Genomic DNA, 6841 nt, shown 5'->3' on the forward strand with positions numbered 1-6841 from the left:
GTCCCAACTACTTGGGAGGCTGAGGCAGGAGAATCTCTTACACCCAGGAGTTGGAGGTTGCTGTGAGCTGTGATGCTATGGCACTCTACCAAGGACAATATACTGAGACTCTGTCTCAAAAAAAAAAAAAAAAAAAGAAAGAAAGAAAGAAAAGGAAAGAAAAGTTAGAAACAGTGGGAGATAAAGAGACAGGACGCACAGAATATAGTCTGCAAAGGTGGGAAACACAGGGGGCCATCACTAGCTTGTGGGGTTCAGTGAAATGACCCTGAATGTTTGTTCCACTCAGCTTTTATTGAAGGGTATTTTCTCATTAGCCCAGAGGGTAAGCAGAGGAAGATCAAAAACATCAGCAGTTTCTCTGAATAAACTTGTTAGTTCTTATTCTATCTATAATCATTAACTTTAAGGGTCAGAGCAATCTTGAGAAATTTGAAACCTGAGACTTGTGGGGGCACACTCCTGTCTGTGGTCACACACAGATTCCTTAGGGGACGTTAATCCCCTTTAATCCTCTGTGGAGTAGATGCCAGTGTCAGTCTCTTCTGAGGAATCCATGGGACAGAAGAATTTTCTTCTGCTCTCCGCTCAGAGGCATCTTCCTCTGTGATAAAGGGGTATACAATCCCTCCTGCCCATATTTCAGAGCTTAAGCTGTTCCCTTGATCTCTGCCCTGGCCAAACATAAATCTCCACCCTGGGTATTTGCTTTGACTATTGACTGGGCAAGGGGTTGGCCTGGTTAATATTTCTACTCAGGCCTTGAATGCAGCTTCCTCTGCAGCCATTCCTTCTTCAGAGTGTTTCCACACCCAGCAGAGGAGTTTGCAAGCTATATCCCCTACAGGCCAGGCTTCTAAGAAAAGATAGGAACTGCTCAGATAAGGAATTTAGAAGCTGGTTTAAAAGTAAATTAGCTAACCTGTTTGTATTCCATCTCCCTCAGCTTATTTATCTGTTTTTCACTTTTTCTGTCTTTTTTTTTTCTGTTTGCTTTTTGAGACAGAGACTCACTATGTTGCCCTTGATAAAGTGCCGTAGCATCACAGCTCACAGCAACCTCAAACTCTTTGGGCTTAAGTGATCCTCTTGCCTCAGCTCCCAAGTAGCTGGGACTACAGGTGCCCACCATAATGCCTGGCTATTTTTTGTTGGAGTTGTTATTGTTGTTTAGCAGACATGGGCTAGGTTCAAGCCTGCCAGCCTTGATGTATGCGGCTGGCACCATAACCACTGTGCTACAAGTGCCAAGCCAGGATTTTCATCCTTTTTAAGGCTGAGTAGTACTCTGTTGTGTATATAAACCGTATTTCCTTCATACATTTAGCCACCAATAAACCCTTAGGTTTATTCTCTATCTTGGCTATTATGATTATTCTACAACAGCTGCCATGAACATAAGAATGCAGTTATCTCTTTGACATGCCGATTTTATTTCCTTTAGATGTGTATGCCCAGTAGTGGGATTGCTGGATCACAGTGTAGTTCTATTTAAAATTTTTTGAGGCCCCTCCATACTGTTTTCTTTCTTTTCTTTTTTTTTTTTGAGACAGAGCCTCAAGCTGTTCCCCTGGGTAGAGTGCTGTGGCATTACAGCTCACAGCAACCTCCAACTCCTGAGCTCAAGTGAGTCTCCTTCCTCAGCCTCCCAAGTAGCTGGGACCACAGGCGCCCACCACAATGCCCAGCTATTTTTTGGTTGTAGCCATCATTGTTGTTTGACGGCTGGGGCTGGATTCGAACCCACCACCTTAGGTGTATGTGGCTGGTGCCTTAGCCACTTGAGCCACAGGCGCTGAGCCTCCATACTGTTTTCTATAATGACTGTACTAATTTACATTCCCACCAACAGTGAATATACAAAAAATTAACTCAAAATGAATTAAAAACTTAAATGTAAGAAGTGAAGCAGTAGTTAGTTGCCTACTAAGTTCTTAACCGCCAACAGCTATTGCATGTCATGACCTAATTCTAACAAGTCAGATCAGCAACTCTAATTCTTAATTTTTTATCAAGACTCAGAACAGGTGGTTTTGTTAAAATAGCTTCCCTATGGCAATCACCATGCAGTCTATATTTAATCATATTTTAGCAAGAAAGATTTAAAACAATATTATTTATGTAAGTCTAATATGAGCAAACAAGTTTTAAATATTTTCTTTTTCTGTTTTCTTTTTAGAGACAGTCTCACTTTGTCACCCTAGGTAGAGTGCCATGGCATCACAGCTCACAGCAACCTCAAACTCTTGGGCTTAAGCAATTCTCTTGCTTCAGCTTCCCGAGTAGCTGAGATTAGAGGCACCCGCCACAATGCCTGGCTATTTTTTGGTTGTAATTGCCACTGTTGTGTGGCAGGCCCAGGCTGGATTTGAACCCGCCAGCCTTGGTGTATGTGGCTGGTGCCTTAGCCGCTGAGCTACAGGTGCCAAGCCTCCATAGTAAAATTTTACCTTGCACTTGAAGTTATTGATTTTTCTGTTTCGTTCTTCCTTGCTAGGTTGTGATCTGCCTTATAGGTAGTAACCATTTCTTTTTTATATCTTCTGAACATAACATAGTTATGGTTCAGTAAATGTTTTCACAATTCACTCAAATTAATACTTCAATATTAATGCAAAAAATGCTAAGATGCATACAGACATTATATACGATTAAAATGAAATAAAACCTTCTATTTAATCTTCCCCAGTTCCTTATAAGCAGCTTATGTCTGAATGGGAATATTTTCCTAGCCTTCTAAAGTCCACATGCATTTTTATTTTTTATTCATATATGATAGGCTATTATGTGAAGAGATTTTTATTTCAGTGCTTTTATTCTTTCCTTATTTTAGGGAGATATTTTTCAGAATTTTATTCTCCTTTAACTTATCAATAAAATGTTATTTTAAATTAATATTAGCCCAACTTCACAATTTGGATGTATTAAAGAAGTTTATGTGTATTTTGTGGTGTTGCAAACTAAATGCATAATTTTAGGATACTCAAACTAAAAATTTCAAAGTATTCTAAACTCGACACTAAGGTATCATTATTCTAAGTTTTAAATTTTACACTAGATTTGATTTTATGGGTGAATGAAGGCAAGATAATTTAATGTTCTATTAATGGCAAGACAATAATGTTTCTCTTCCTTATAGCGGTCCTTGTAGTTAGAAAATAAAAGTTTCGGCAGCACCCGTAGCTCAGTGGGTAGGTCGCCAGCCACATACACCGAGGTTTGCAGGTTCGAACTTGGCCTAGGCCAGCTAAAACAATGACAACTGCAACAACAACAACAACAAAATAGCAGGGTGTTGTGGTAGGCACTTGTAGTCCCTAGGATGACAGCTTAAAACTCTGTCTCAAAAAAAAAAAAAGTTTCAACTGAGCTATACATTTTTTTTTTTTTTTGAGACTGAGCCTAGTTGCCACCCTGGGTAGAGTGCTATGACATCGTAGTTCACGGCAACCTCCAACTCCTGGGCTCAAGTGATTCTCCTGCCTCCACCTCCCAAGTAGCTGGGACTACAGGTGCCTGCCACAACACCCGGCTATTTTTTGGTTGCAGCCATCGTTGTTGTTTGGCAGACCTGGGCTGGATTTGAACCCGCCAGCTCAGGTGTATGTGGATGGTGCCTTAGCCGCTTGAGCCACAGGCGCTGAGACAGAGTTATACTTTTATAAATATTTTTAAATGAAGTATATCACATATTGAGGAAATAGTTAGCAAAATTACACCATGAAATGTTCTATGTATACCAAGTCTGATTTCCACAACTTTTCTTTTTTTTCCCCTCCATTTGTTTCCTTTGACAGGATACAAGACAAACACCAGTTTGCCTGAGTTTTAAAAGGATATTTCCTTTGCCCCCACCAATTAAGGCATAAGTCCAATTGGCAAAGTGCAAAGGGGGCACACAACTTTTCCTTAATGTAGACACCATATTACTGATGAGAAACTGGTGTCAGAAAGATTAAACATTTAGATAGCTATATCATAGGGCATCTTTATTATAAATTCTCATAACATTTCTAACTTGCATTATAAACTTTTCAACTAATAATAGTTTAAAAATCTGTTCTCTCGATAAATAATAGTTAATTTAGTAAATGGGAATATTTAACATTCCATTTGTTTTGGTTAATTTTTTTTTTTTTTTTTTTTTGCAGTTTTTGGCTGGGACCAGGTTTGAGCCCTTCAACTCCAGAACATGGGGCTGGTGCCCTACTCCTTTGAGCCACAGGCGCTGCCCTGTTTGGTTAATATTAGTATAACAATAAGAAATCATAACCTACCATACATTTGTACCTCCAGACTGGCAGATTCCAAATCCACAGATTCAGCCAATCATGGATGAAAAATATTTAAAATAAACAAATGAATACAAACAATACATAGTACACAAACAGAAAGTCACACCAATAAAAATACGGTATAACAACTACACATAGCATTTATCTTGTATTAGGTATTTTATCCAGAGATGATTTAAAGTATATAGGAGGAAGTATATACGCTATAAACAAGTACTACACCATTTTATTTCAGAGACTTCCACATCTACAGATTTTGTATCCACTGAGGTCCTGGAACCAAACCCCCCCAGTTACTGAGGTACGACTGTACTAAAAACAGAAACAAGATAATGTAGTATATATTAGATGCTACTAAGACAAGGCTGGAAATACTAAAGCTGAAGTTACAATACTTTTTAGAGATCATCATGATCTCAACCAAACTCCGAAAACTACGGAACTAGTTTGCTAGAACAAAGCAGTGATACTGAGATCAGAGATATTGAAGCCAAACTACCTGGGTAAAAACTCCACTCTTAATTCTGGCCTTAATTCTTACTAGCTTGTCAAGTTACTTAACCTTGATCTGCTCCAATCTGTTGCAAAGGTTTGGTGAAGATACATGCAGTTTAGAACAGTACCTGGCACGTAATGAACACTATATAAAAGCTGTTGACTATCACTTCCTTTTTTTTTTTTTTTTGACTAGCTTGAGTTGTTCATGCTCTCTTCTCTTAGTTCTCACCATTATGGCTTTTATAGGACACTGTACTTCTCTTTTCCAGTATTTTTCAGAATTCTAATCAGCAGACACAGCCGTGGAGAGTAGGCTAATATTCCCTATAACTGGTACAAATTGAAAACAGAAACATATTCAAGAATCCCTTGTTTCATCTTTTGCCCACTGATTATCTCTCTATCTACAATTTTTTTCCAGTGGTAAATTGTCCAATCTTCACTATTCACCACCCTCTAGGTGCCAATCAAGTCCAAGTCTCTCATTGGGCATTATTATATTCATATCCATTTTCCCAACACCTGTAAATACTGTGTATATACAGATATATACACAACATCTATATGACCATTATATACAAATACTGTAGATGTTAGATATACTGTGTGAGCATTCTATTAAAGAAACAAATTAAACATCATATAGATTCAAGGACAAAACATGACCTCTTCTAGAACCTAAATTATAGGATTAGCATTATAAAGTGCACCAGTGGAGAAAAGATCAAGAAACTACCAGGCATCAATGTAAAGTGTGAGTTCCCTTATCTATGGAACCTCAAGGAATCCAGAAAAGAAAAGCCTAAATATAACACAGCACCAAGGTGGACCTGATAGATCCATTTCATATCTTAGGATGATGAAGGAATGCATAAAAAAGGGGAAAAAGAAGCCTGTAGCTTTTCAGGTACAATGACACTATCAATTCATTATTATTACTCAAGTAATGTGGTAGATCATGAGGTTAGCAATCCTTGTTCAGTTAATAAAGATAGGGGAAGCTAAGCAAACCAAGTGTGACAGGTAGAAGTTACTTCCAATAATGAAAGGGCTGAAATTCCTCCTCCTCACCCCCACCCAACACCAACAGACATAGTAAGTCCACTGTTGTTTTTTAGGGATGATAAATCCTAGCCAAAGATGTCAAAATAAATAAAAAAAATTTAAAACCCCAGGCTTGTGCAAAACTAGCTTATCATCAAGTGCCAAGGTAGTGAAGTGGTCATGAAAGCTATTTACATTGTGCTACATTTCTCCTTTCAGGCACATGACAGGTTAGCACTACCTTGTACCCTTTAAAGTTGAGTATGTCTTTTTGACTTGATTTATCTAATCAAAGCTCAGGGAAAGAGCTGTGTCCCTACTCCAACTGGAATCAATGAAAGCCACTGCATGATTCCCTATAATCCTTCATTCTGAGAGGTCATGGAAACATTTCCGTTTGGAGCTATTAGCCTATGTTCCTAACTATGTGCAGATCCCCTGCTAAACTACCCTTGACCCATTCATAGTTAGACATAAATTTTGGGTATGTTAAGCCTCTGAGATTCTAGCTTATATTTCCTGATTTCATGTAAATACTGTCTGTGGATAGTATGAGCTCATGTATGGTTCACCTTATAAATTATTTAATAGATTTTTTAAAATTATTATCATTTCAGCTCAGCGCCTGTGTCTCAAGTGGCTAAGGCGCCAGCCACATACACCTAAGGTGGCGGGTTCAAATCCAGCCCGGGCCCACCAAACAACAATGATGGCTGCAACCACAAAACAGCCAGGCATTGTGGCGGGAGCCTGTGGTCCAGCTATTTGGAAGGCTGAGGCAGAAGACTCACTTGAGCTCAGGAGTTGGAGATTGCTGTGAGCTATGATGCCACAGGACTCTACCCAGGGGGATAGCTTGAGGCTCTGTCTCAAAAAAAAATAATTATTATCATTTCTAAAACAGCTTAGCTTACTTTGGGGGAGTTTATCTATCTAGTACTGACATGGGGCAGTACTCATAGCTCAGTAGGTAGGGCACCCACCACATACAGCCACATACACCA

The 6841-nt window shown here is 38.9% G+C and overlaps 1 non-coding gene across 1 annotated transcript; it reads right to left on the reverse strand.

Annotated features, from left to right (window-relative positions):
* Window positions 1-3779: 3779 nt before the first annotated feature.
* LOC111726027 lies at window positions 3780-3897 on the reverse strand. Its single transcript, XR_002773930.1, has one exon. It is a non-coding gene; the product is annotated as a small nucleolar RNA SNORA27 (small nucleolar RNA).
* Window positions 3898-6841: the final 2944 nt, after the last annotated feature.

The sequence above is a fragment of the Otolemur garnettii genome, unplaced genomic scaffold, assembly GCF_000181295.1.
Source record: "Otolemur garnettii isolate 467f Iridium unplaced genomic scaffold, OtoGar3 scaffold00051, whole genome shotgun sequence".
Lineage (NCBI taxonomy): Eukaryota > Metazoa > Chordata > Mammalia > Primates > Galagidae > Otolemur > Otolemur garnettii.